The sequence below is a fragment of the Ictalurus punctatus genome, chromosome 28 (genome assembly GCF_001660625.3).
Source record: "Ictalurus punctatus breed USDA103 chromosome 28, Coco_2.0, whole genome shotgun sequence".
NCBI lineage: Eukaryota > Metazoa > Chordata > Actinopteri > Siluriformes > Ictaluridae > Ictalurus > Ictalurus punctatus.
Window position 1 is genome coordinate 9411356 of NC_030443.2, and position 13091 is coordinate 9424446.

The following is a 13091-nucleotide window of genomic DNA, read 5'->3' on the forward strand; positions in this document are numbered from 1 at the left end:
ATACTGAAGCACAGATAAAACAGAACACAACAACAGTGCAGGGATGCTTACTGTTTTTATGGATGTACATGCATGGTTCCTTGCTGAAACAGTTATTCAAATGCATTGGACAGTATATAATGCAATGGAAAGTTTGTTTTGTTTGTTTTTTGTTAATTGTTAACAAATATCAAAAAAGTCATTGCGTCATTTGGACTCGAAAGAGTTGGCTCTTATTGCTGAGCTGAGTCTGATCTGATTCACAAAAATGAGTCAGAATTCCCATCACTATATAGATGGAACGCATTTTTTGGTGGCCAATCAAAGTCCGTACCACAACACGCTTATGATTGTGAAGACGAGTTTGTTTGAGGTCACGGTTTGTGTTTAGTAAATGCTTCTCAAAATGAGGGAAATCATTCACCTGCACGCTGGTCAGTGTGGGAATCAAACTGGTGCAAAAGTAAGTTTAAAACATGAATATTATTACAATTGTTACCGTTTAGTTTTATTAGTTGGCCAACTTCATGGGGGAAAAAAGTGGTCGTTGGAAATGTCTGGGTTACTTAGCAACAACAATATTAGACAGCAGCAGTTGTCGATGGGTTAACTATTTAAGCTACTTTTCTCTTTAACTGAACGTTAACTACGATGTGGCTGTTTATTTCAGGTTTAAAGTCGAAAATAGCTTCTTTTTTTGTTTATTTTTATTTGAAATAGCTGCCGATGATTTGACTGCACTGCTCGAGCTAGCTTGCTAACGTTACAAACATGCTGTAATAATCATTGACAGGGACTACGTTTACATGGACAGCAGTAATCTAACTATTCACCTTACTCTGAGTAAGACAATATTGTGATTAAGGTTCTTACATGAGTTGCTTTTAGAATACTCCTTTCATGTACTTGTTTTACGTGTTATCGGACATAGTTCAACTAACAGCACACGTCATTACGTCACCGCGCCACACTGTCCGTCACTCCAGAATTTCACGTATCAACATGCAGTTCGTCTTCGTTATGGTACTGTATACAGTTTTGGGTGTTTTTATTAAAAATTTTTACAAACCTTCAAGTGCAGTTAACTATTTGTCATGCTGTATGTGCAAATAGACAACTGCTTGAAGCCGTGGGCTGCATCCCAAACCGCGTACTTACTGTCTATATAGTAGCCGAGATGCATGCATTTCTCCTACTACAGGCCTATAGTAGGTAAGTACGCGGTTTGGGATGCAACCGTGCTGTGTTAATCGTTCACATGTTCACACTTTCACAATTTGTATGTCTTTCTGTTCTTTGAATTTGATGTGAAGTTCAGTTAACAACTCCACTTTTGTACTTTCAAACCTTCTAATAAATGTTTAACTTGGGCAGCTTGGCTTGTTCTTTGCTCATTTTTTGCTCAAATCATTCAGCAATTTGGAGTCCAATGTCCTTTTTAGTTCATGTAGTTGCACAGAATTATCAAATTATATTTACCTCTTTTTTGCATTGACTAAATCCTAACACCCAGATATGATTTTTACATAAAGAAAAATATTCTAATAAAATTGTTGTGAAATTGGACTTTAAATCAAAATGAGATCAAGGGTGTTTATTTCTTGTACTGCTTAATTGAACAAACTGGTCACACAGTTGGGGGGGGGGGGGGGGGGGGTGGTCGGTCTATATCTATACTGCAAGAAGCTTCATCAGCTATACATAATCTTTATTTCCAGTAGTTTTATATAAATGTGAAGTCAGGTGCTGCCATAGTGTGTAGAGAAAATAAGTTCAAATTTTTATTTATTTAGGTTGACCTTGATATTGTTAAATGAAAAATGCTCACTTTATTATGACTAATGATTACCTTCCCCACCCCTGATCCTGGGTAGGATAAACAATATGGAAAATGGATGTATAATAATGACTTGTAATGAGTCTGTTAGACATAGCAATGATAAACTTTTTTTTAATTCATTTAATTAATTCACATAATCCATCCATCCATCCTCAACCACTTATCCGTTATCGGGTCGCGGTGGCAGCAGCTCCAGCAGGGGACCCCAAACATCCCTTTCCCAAGCCACATTAACCAGCTCTGACTGGGGGATCCCAAGGCATTCCCAGGCCAGTGTAGAGATATAATCTCTCCACCTGGTCCTGGGTGTTCCCCGAGGTCTCCTCCCACCTGGACATGCCTGGTACACCTCCCTAGGGAGGCGCCCCGGGGGCATCCTTACCAGGTGCCCGAACCACCTCAACTGGCTCCTTTCAATGCAAAGGAGCAATGGCTCTACTCTGAGTTCCTCTCGGATAACTGAGCTTCTCACCCTATCTGTAAGGGAGAGACCAGCCACCCTCCTGAGAAAACTCATTTCGGCAGTTTATACCTGCAAACTAGTTGAGGGTGATAGGTGAGGGTAGGAACGAAGATTGCCCGGTAGATCGAGAGCTTTGCAATTTACTCTAAATTGTACAAGCATGATTTTACTTAAGAGACCAGTTTTACTTAAGAGATCCCCAACATCATGGGGGACAAATGGGTCATTTATCCCAGACATGTATAGGTTGGGGGTCTAGGGGATCAACTGATATAGAATAAGAGTATCTGATCAAAATATGTTGGTGAAAATGTTCAGTACTGTGCAAAAGTCTAGGCACCCTATTTTTTAGTACAAACTGTGTTACAGATTTTTATTTTATGACTTCTACATTTTTGAGTGAGTACAAAAACATCTTAGATTTCAAAACATGAAATTAAATGAAATGTTACAGAAAAGTGTTTGTATGTCAGTAAAGAAAGCAGCATATGATGTAAGAGACACGTTTCAGACAACAACAACAAAAACACAATGAAGGCTGCTGGATTTTGCTGCAAAAATAAGAAGCACCTGCAACAGTGAAAGTCTTCAGAAGAACCGTGTCTGGTTCTGCAAGATGCTCAATAAAACTTACAGCTCATTTCCTTATAAAACTGCACAAACTGTACCTGATATTACCTTCTTTCTTTTTTTTTTTTTTAAAGCAAAGGGTCGTCACACCAAATATTGAGTTTGTTTAATTTATTACTGTTTACTGCTCTTTATAGTATTTTTATTCATGTATAAACATTTAATTTCATTATTTTTGAAGGCATCTTTGCTCTACAGCATTTCTTTGCATGTGCCTAAGACTTTTGAACAGTACTGTATGTTTTATTACCTAGCTGTCATTGTTCTAGTTTAAAAAAATAACTACAGTATAATAGGAAAGATGCTTTTTTTAATGGCTAGTATTAATTTAGAAGCAAGATCTAGTTTAGCTTCTCTTGTAGTTTTGCCAGATGAAGCACTACACTCAGACTTGTGTTGTCCAAGTATTCAGTCCAGGTGCACTGCTGACATTTTGATGAGAACTCACTATATTGCCAAGCACACAGCTCATTCAGGCTACTCAATAGCAATTTTATTCTAGTAGTCCCCTTCATGTTGCTGGAGTTAAGGAACTTTCAGAAATGAGTCATGAAACTATGGCTAAACCCCAAATATATTAGACAGACAAGAAGTCCTCATCTCAATGACAGGGGCATGAACCCTAATTCTCTGGAGAAGTGAGGCTTTTCTCCAGAAAGAAATATGTCTGGGAGCAGTTCCCCCTTGGAGGGGTTAATCACCACATATGTTTCCATCAATGGTTGTGGATCACAGTGGAATCACAGAAGGACAGGAGGCATATGGAACTTCAGTGTGAGCACAGAACACATCAATCAAGTGGAACTGAGGGTGGTCTATCTATCGCCTCAAATTCTTCCTACCAGTTCTGTTACAGAAACTACTCAAGTGGACCCATATATGATTAGCTCTCTAATGAGCAACTGAGCATGGCTGCACATATAGTCAGAAGAATGGCTTCCACTTCCAGAAATGATGTTCCATAACTGGGAGTAGTTTGCCAAGTCAGAGACACTTATTGTATGATTCTCCCTGGTGGAGCAGGACAATACCAAAGATCAGGATGTACTGGCCCACAACTGGCCTCACTACCTAATAGTGATTGTAAGACAAAGCTTTATGAAGGCTGTAGTTTCTAGCCAGATGTGTTGAAAATTGGTTTATTTCTCAAGGCTTCAAATACTAACTAGAGGCCCCTAGTGGTCAAGCAAATATAGGCCCATGTACCATAAGAATAGATGCCTGTGTAAAACTGCACTGTCTGTAAAGGCAGTAAATGGCTTCAGCACCATATTTTCACTAGTAAAAATTGACCTTTAACCAACATTCCAGTTATTTTCATGAAGATAGAAAGTTTCCAGTGGACGATTGCGAGGATGAGATTTATTGATGAGGGAAATGATTGGTAGCAACTCTACATGGATAAATTGAGAGTGATGAGGATGATGAACAGGGTGAAGATGGAGGTACAGTGATGGAAGCAAATCTACAGAGGGAAGATTCATGTTTGTAAAGAATTTAACAATCAAACCACAGAGATTTGTTCATGGCCTCAAGTGGCCCACAAGGCCCTGGTTTCCTCCACTGATCTTGCTGAGTCAGAATGCCTTTGCAGCTTCTACCTCTGCAAGATCTTTTGTCTTAATTAGATGGACTGATTTGGCACCCTCAGACTGGGTATGTGGCCTCTCAGAGAGAAGCAGGACTGTTACCCAACAACACAAGAAATGTTACTGAACACAAGAGCTCCCAGTACATGGGCTCTGTATGCTCTCAAGTGGAAATTGTTCTATAAATGGTGTACATTTCACAACCAGTGCCTAAAGTACTAATCATTCTGCAGGAACTGTTAGACAATGGATAGTCCCCATCTGTGTTGAATGTATACATAGCAACCATTGCTGTGCACAACAGAACTATGGATTGGTTCTGACTGGATGCATATAAACTTGCCATAAACTTTCTGAAGGGAGAGAGGCACCTTTGCCCACCATGCTCCCCTAGGAGCGATCGTTGCTTTGCCCAGTGCATGCACTATGGTATTGTGGACAGCATGGCAGCAATTTGCTTGTCAAATCAGTTCTTCATCTGTTATAGCGGAAAGACACACAAAGCCCCCATCTAAACAAAGTGGAAGCAACCACCTCAGCACACAGGCAGGTTGGGCTCCTTGCCCCTGCTGTGATATGCCACTCTCCTCTTCATGGGCAGTACTTTGAGGTGCTCTAGGACATCTCTTCTGTTGCTGCTTGTGCATCACCATGCATTTTTTTCAAGTTACAAAAAGATTAAAATTGCCCCTCTCAAAGGCATGAGTGTCATGGTCATATCCAAGTACCCTTCCAGTCAGTCCTAAGGTGAGTTGGTTCTTTGTGTCATTTTGGAATCTGTTATCCAGGTGTTAAAGTTATGAGTGGATACAAAGAAGGCTAGTTAGTTATATAACTGTGGTTCTATAAACCCCGTAAACCGCCAAGGTTTCCTGTCTCTCCCAACCAGTGCCGACCTGATGGTAATGTGGCAAGAAGGTTCCAGGGACAGAGTTGTTGATAGGAAATAAAAAGTGACTTTGTGGTAAAGTCTTGGCATGTGTGCACACATGCAAAAGAAGGTATACAGGCCTTAAAACACCACTCCGTTTAAAATTGGAAATAAACATAAAGTTTTACAATTTTGAAAAATCTAAAACAAAAAAGGAAATGTGCAACAAGGTTTTACACAAACTTGTGGAGTCTGCGTTAGCTCAAGTCCACACTGTCATGAAAGCATAAAGGGTACATACCAAATATTAAGAAATCAAGCTATTGCTGCTAATATCATTTGTAATTAAAATATTTGTGTTAAATTCAAAAAGAATGCCAAACTGAAGCATTTTCACATTGTATATACATGTGCATCTCAAAAAATTAAAATATCTTGGAAAAGTCCATTTTCTTCCATAATTTAATTCAAAAAGTAGAACATTCATATATTCTAGATTCATTACACATAAAATGAAATATTTCAAGCCGTTTTTGTTTTAATCTTGATGATTATGGCTTACAGCTCATGGGAAAAAAAATCCAGAATAAAGGATTAGAATAAAGAATAAAGAATTTATAATACAGAAACATCGACCTTCTGAAAATTTTTATGCATTCAATACTTGGTCGAGACTCCTTTTGCACAAATTACTGCATCAATGCGGTGTGGCATGGAGGCAATCAGCCTGAGGTGTTATGGAAGCCCAGGTTGCTTTGATAGCGGCCTTCAGCTTGTCTGTATTGTTGGGTCTTGTCAAGTTTTCCACATAATGAAGGTTAGGATGGATGCAAGTGCAGATAAGAGCTTTTAATAAAGAGAGACAGGTAGACAAATCTAAATCATAAGACAATAGCATGGTCAACAACAGGCAATGGGTCAGGTGATCAACAAACAGGCATAAATGAGGCAAGGCAAGAATCGAGAACGAGAAACCAGAAACAAGCTTCGGGTTTCTGAGCACGCTGTATGCTACAGCGCTAGCTTGAGGAGAAATCGTGACAGAACTCGTCCTCAGTGGCGCCTCATAATCAGGCGCTCATCCTCAGTGGAGCAGAAAAGCGGCGCATCGTCCTCCATCGACTCTGCAGGCTGAAATTGGATGCCTGTGTCAACAGACTCGGGCACGAGCAGAACTTGGTTGTCCGTGTCAGCAGACTTTGGCGTGAACAGAATCTGGTTGTCCATGTCAGCAGACTCGGGCGTGAGCCAAACTTAGTTGGTCGTGACGTTGGTTTCAGATGTGAGCAGAACCTGGTTGGTCATGACGTCGATTTCAGGCATGAGCAGAAACTGGTTGGTTGTGACGTCTATTTCGGAATGGAACTTGTCATGCAAGGTCACATCGTCGATCTCAGACTGGAACTTGGCGTGGGAGGTCACATTGTCAATCTCAGACTGGAACTTGGTGTGGAGGGTCACCTCATTGATCTCAGACTGGAACTTGGCGTGGGAGGTCACCTCGTTGACTTTTAGCTGGAACTTGGCGTGGGAGGTCACATTGACAATTTCAGACTGGAATTTGGCGTGGAGGGTCACCTCGTTGACCTTTAGCTGGAACTTGGTGTGGGAGGTCACATCGTCGCTCTCAGACTAGAACCTTGGGAGGTCACTTCATCAACCTTTAGCTGGAACTTTGTGTGGGAGGACAACTCATCGACCTCAGACAGGACCGTGTTTTGGGAGGCCGTCTCTTCGACCTCGGACAGGAACTTGGCGTGAGAGGCAAATCTCTTCGACCTCGGACAGAAACTTGGCTTGGGAAGCTATCTCTTCGACCTCGGACATGAACTTGGCTTGGGAGGCCATCTCTTCGACGTCGGACAGGAACTTGGCGTGAAAGGTCATTTCTTCGACCTTGGACAGGAACTTGGCTTGAGAGGACATCTCTCCAACCTCAGACAGGAACTTGGCTTGGGAGGCCGTCTCTTCGACTTCAGACAGAAACAGGCTTGGGAGGCCGTCTCCTCGACCTCAGACAGGAACATAGAATGGGGGGTCACCTCGTTGACCTCTAGCAGGAACTTGACTTTATGCTGGAGCTCTGGAGATGAGACCACCTCGTGGGTCTCATGCTGGAGCTCTGGGGATGAGACTACATTGTGGGTCTCATGCAGGAGCTCTGGGGATGAGACTGCCTCGTGCATCTCATGCTGGAGGTCTGGGGATGAGACCGCCTTGTGGGTCTCATGTTGAAGCTCTACAGGTGAGATTACCTCGTGGGTCTCAGGTTTGAGCTCTGGGGAGGAGGTCGCCACATTGACCTCCGGCTGGAGCTCAGCAGCTGAGACCACCTCATGGGTCTCGGGTTGGAGCTCTGGAGATGAGGTCGCCATGTTGACCTCTCACTGGAGCTCCGTAGGGGAGACTGCTTTGTGGGTCTCTGGCTGGACCTCTGAAGATGAGGTCGCCATGTTGACCTCTGTCTGGAGCTTGGCAGAGGAGACCACATAGTGGGTCTTAGGCAGGAGCTTTGGGGAGAAGGTCACCCAGTTTGCCTACTCATAATAGGTGGTGAACGACAAGGCAGGTTTATCTGTGAGGCAGGCCTCCTCCAAAAGATCCTCCAGGATGGCCTTGGATTCTGGACTGCTGAACACCATCACGAATAGTCCCACAAACTGAGTTACATTTTCAAGGCCCCTGGATCCCATGGCCACTAGACGCTGCGCCCACTGGAGGCTGGGCCAAAAAAACGGGACAACATGAACCTTAGCCATTGTTCCTCGCCAGGCTTGGGGTCCGCTAGGCTTACAAAATAGATCTGGCAGTCAACACGAAAATAGTATGGATAGCCAAAAAACCCATCATATGGGTACACTGAGGAAACTGGATCGAATCCAAAGCTGGGACAGTTTGCTTGGTTTCCATAGCATGAGGTCTCCTCTGTCTTCCTGCTGCATCAATGGAGAGGCTAAATATTCGGTCAAGTTTTAATCGTAATTAAGGTTAGGACGGATGCAAGTGCAGATAAGAGCTTTTAATAAAGAGAGACAGGTAGACAAATCCAAATCACAAGACAACAGTATGGTCAAAAACAGGCAATGGGTCAGGTGATCAGCAAATAGGCATAAATGAGGCAAGGCAAGAATTGAGAACGAGAAACCAGAAACACGATCAAAGAACATGAATAAAAAACGAGGAACAGAGAACAAACGCTTGGTATGGTGATAACACTCAATACTTAACAAAGTGAGTTCTAGGAAGTTTGAGCCAGTTGGTGGTTTCAAGGTCTTAGCAGATATGCAGACATTCCTGAAGACAATAAAATGTTTGTGTCAATGAAAGAGGAAAGAGCATTCTGTACTAATCCCCATAACACCACCTCAAGCAGCATTATTCACTGATGAACATGAACAGAGTGAACAGAGCTATTACAAAGTAGGTAATTAATAATTTCCTTTACAGAAATCAGCATCTCCATAAAATTAGTGTGAAAATCTGATGATGTTTTGGGTCATATTTATGCAGATATTTAGACAATTCTAAAGAGTTCACAAACTTTCAAGCACCACTGTATACAGTGTCTATGTGTACATATATATATATATATATATATATATATATATATATATATATATATATATATATATATATATATACACACATACATACATACATACATATATGTGTGTGTGTGTGCATATATATATATATATATATATATATATATATATATATATATATATATATATATATGCACCGATAAGCGGTATTTATCCCGCTATCGGGCCGATAGTTTAGAAACATCCGATGATCAGGGCTGATTATATCCTGTCAATAAAAACACATCGATTTTGTGCTGTGTGTAAAGCAGATGTCTCTTGTGTGTAATGACGACAAAACTGCAGTTTGTAAGCTCTGCACTACTAAAAATTTTACACCGGAAGTGAGCAGCAGTGAAGCGGGAGTTTCGGTGTTGAGTCTAATGTTTTTCCCTACACTACTCGCGCGCTGCTCACGCTGAATTAAAGGACCAGTAGAGTAGTATATTTCATATCCAGTTAATGTTAATGTGAGTTAATATCATCAAAAAAAAGTTTATATTAGGCCTATATATTAACAGTTTGATGTCAGTGATGAAGTAGAAATGCTTTTGTTTGTGGTGAGAGAATGTGAAGCCTAACAGGAGGTTTTTTTTTTTAGAATTCAGTCTCTTTATTCTGTTAATATGAATTAATAACATTCAATAAGTAAGAAATTATACTTTAATCTTAGAATTTAGTTAATGTGTTAATGTTAATTTGAGTAATGTGTTTTCTGTTTATGGGACCAGTTATTGTGAAACAACTTGTTGAAATGGAGAAAATAAAGTGTGGAAAGAATGGTGAATTTCAAATTGTTTATTGAATAGAATTGTTTTTTTTGTTTGTTTTTTTTTAAATTATTCACACTATGGTCATCTTGGAAGCATTTGACTTAAACCTTTAGAGCCCTCTAGTGTCTAAAGCAACATGACAACATCAGGAAGACAGAAAACAATGAGGAGCAAAAACATATAGAAATATCCTAGTAATGATATCCAGGATTACCACAACCCCAATTCCGAAAAAGTTGGGACAGTATGAAAAATGCTAATAAAAACAAAGAGGAGTGATTTGTAAATGTACTTTGACTTGTATTTAAACAGAAAATGTATAAAGACAATGAAGTTGAGGTTTTACCTAATCAACTGCATAGTTTTTGGTAGGTAAACATTTATTTTGAAATTGATGCATTCCATACATTCCAAAAAAGTTGGGACAGGGCCATTTAGGACTAATAGCGATGTGAAATTGAAATAAGAAGGTGATGTGAAAACAATCAGAATGTGAGGTGAGGCAATCGTCTAATCATAGTATATAAGGAGCCTCCAAAAAAGGTCTAGTCCTTCAAGAGCAAGGATGGGTCGAGGCTTGCCAATCTGCCAACAGATGCGTCAGTGAATAATCCAACACTTTGGGAACAGCATTCCCCAAAAACAAATCGGTAGGATTCTGGACATTTCACCTCCTACAGTGTACAATATCATTAAAAGATTCAAGGAATCCGGTCAAATCTCGGTGCGTAAAGGGTAAGGCTGAAAACCACTTCTGAATGCATGTGATCTCCAATCCCTCAGACGTCACTATCTTAAAAACCGTCATGAGTCTGTAATGGATATCCTGACGTGGGCTCGGGAATACTTTGGTAAAACTTTGTCAGTCAACACCATTCGCCGCTGTGTCCAGAGATACAAGTTAAGACTTTACTATGCAAAGCAGAAGCCACACATCAACGCTGTCCAGAAACGGCGTTGATTTCTCTGGACTCGGTCTCATCTGAGATGGACAGTAGCACAGTGGAATCGTGTTTTGTGGTCCGACGAGTCAATATTTCAAATAGTTTTTGGACAAAACAGCCGTCGTGTTCTCCGGGCCAAAGAGGAAAAGGACTATCCAAGCTGACCATCAATGTCAGGTCCAAAAGCCAGCGTCTGTCATTGTATGGCGGTGTGTCAGTGTCCATGGCATGGGTAACTTGCACATCTTTGAGGGCACCATTAATGCAGTACATATTTTCTAGCAACATATGCTGCCATCCAGAGCAGGACAACATCAAACCACATTCTACCCAGATTACAAGCGCATGATTGTGTAAGCAGAGAGTGCGGGTGCTAGCATGGCCTGCCTGCAGTCATGACCTGTCTCTGATTGAGAATGCGTGGCACGTTACGAAGTTCAAAATAAGGCAACGAAGACCCCGTTATACAAAGTAAAACATCAAATAATGTGTTAATAATGTGTTTTCAATACAGGGCAGGGTGAACTGAATTTTCAAATGAATCTTTTTGTATGTTTTTTTGTTTTGCATTTTCCATACTGTCCCAATTTTTTCAGAATTGGGGTTGTATATTCAGAATCACTTAGTACACACCAGACAGTAGGCTGAGACAAGTGTCAAGAACATAAAAATATGGGCATTTACTCAGAGCATGGAAAAAGGATCAGGTCTACTGTTGAACTCTTATGAGAAAAATAAAAACCTTTTCCAGAGAAAAAGAAGAGAAAGAAAAAATATCGACCAGGACCTGAGGCATATAATCTTTCTTTGACTTCTAACACTTAACAATGTAACTCCAAGATTGCACTTTACCTCTTATGCCCATTTAGATTCCCAAGACCTAAGGCGTACTATTCAGTAGCTACACTGAAAATTCAAAGAAATAAATCTGATATTATGATTGATGAGAGGAATTGTGGAAATTTATAATCTTAAAAGATTCTAAAATATTTCCAAAATAAATAATGAACAGCATGAGGTGGAGGTTCCACAAAAATCTTATTAGACAATAAAAGCTCTCACATTAGTACTTTATCAAGAAATTCAGATTCTATAAATATAGAATTTTTTTTTAAACTCCGTCTAGTAATGGATGCCAGGGACCTCATACTTCTGAACACATTTGCCACTTTAAAGTTTTGGTGTGGCACGGTGGTTTAGTGGTTAGCACGTTTGCCTCGCACCTCCACCCTGCGTGCGTGGAGTTTGCATGTTCTCCCTGTGCCTAGGCTGATTGGCATCTCTAAATTGTCCATAGTGTGTGTGCGCGCATGATTGTGCCCTGCGATTGGTTGGCAGTCTGCCCGGGGTGTCCTCCGCCTTGTGCCCAGAGACTCTTTGGAGACAGGCTCCAGGCTCCCCCAGATCCTGTGTAGGATAGGCGGTACAGAAAATGGATGGATTGTTGTCTCAAAAGATTATAGTGTAATATTTATTCATTTACAGTGAATCTAAAAAGTCTACACACCCCTGTTAAAATGGCAGGTTTTTGTGAAAAGAATGAAACTAAGATAAATAATATCAGATCTTTTCTCACCTTTAATGTGTAATTGTAAAGTATACCAATAAAGCGAAAAACAGACATTTTTGTAAGGAAAAAAAAAATTGCAATAACCTAGTTTCATGAGTGTGCACACCCGTAAACTAATACTTTGTTGAAGCAGCTTTGATTTAGATTTTATGTGCATGGCACTTCTTGGCAATATTTAATAACCCTATCCATTGTAAATCCAATAACATAAAAAAAATCATAGCTAATGTATTTCCCTTGTGATCAAGCAAACCTTACCTGCCAGCTGTTAGCAACAGATGACGAGCTTGTTAGTTTAATTGAATGCCAATGTCATGTAAAGAAGAAAACACACTGGATGTGATGTTAAAGCAAAAATAATCAACAAAGCAGTGTTGGAACGTATTACCATCTCAAATGTGATTATTTTCCTATAGCAGCATGTCCCTAAGTGTTTTATTCCTTGAATACCACATTAAAATAACAACATATACATTTGATCTGTTTTTAATTACATCTAATGTTGTAACACTTCCATGAAGCAAGTTACACGTATGTTACAAGCAGCTACAGTATAAACAGTCGTTCTCTTGCCGGCCTCTTTTCTCTCTCTCTCTGGAAGTTACAAAGATCTGAAAATTGAATGGCTTTTGGTAATTAACATTTTCCCTCAAAATCTCTTGAATTCTTAACTGGCTATGATAGTTCATACAAAATTAAAGCTAAAGCGGTTTTTTGATGGTTTATGTGTTTCAGTACTGCCTCAGTGACTCATTTTTTACTTTAAATCACCAAATGATACAACATATTTTACATGCAAAGTGTACCCTCTGTACAAAAACAATTCTGTGAATTTCACTGACAAGTCT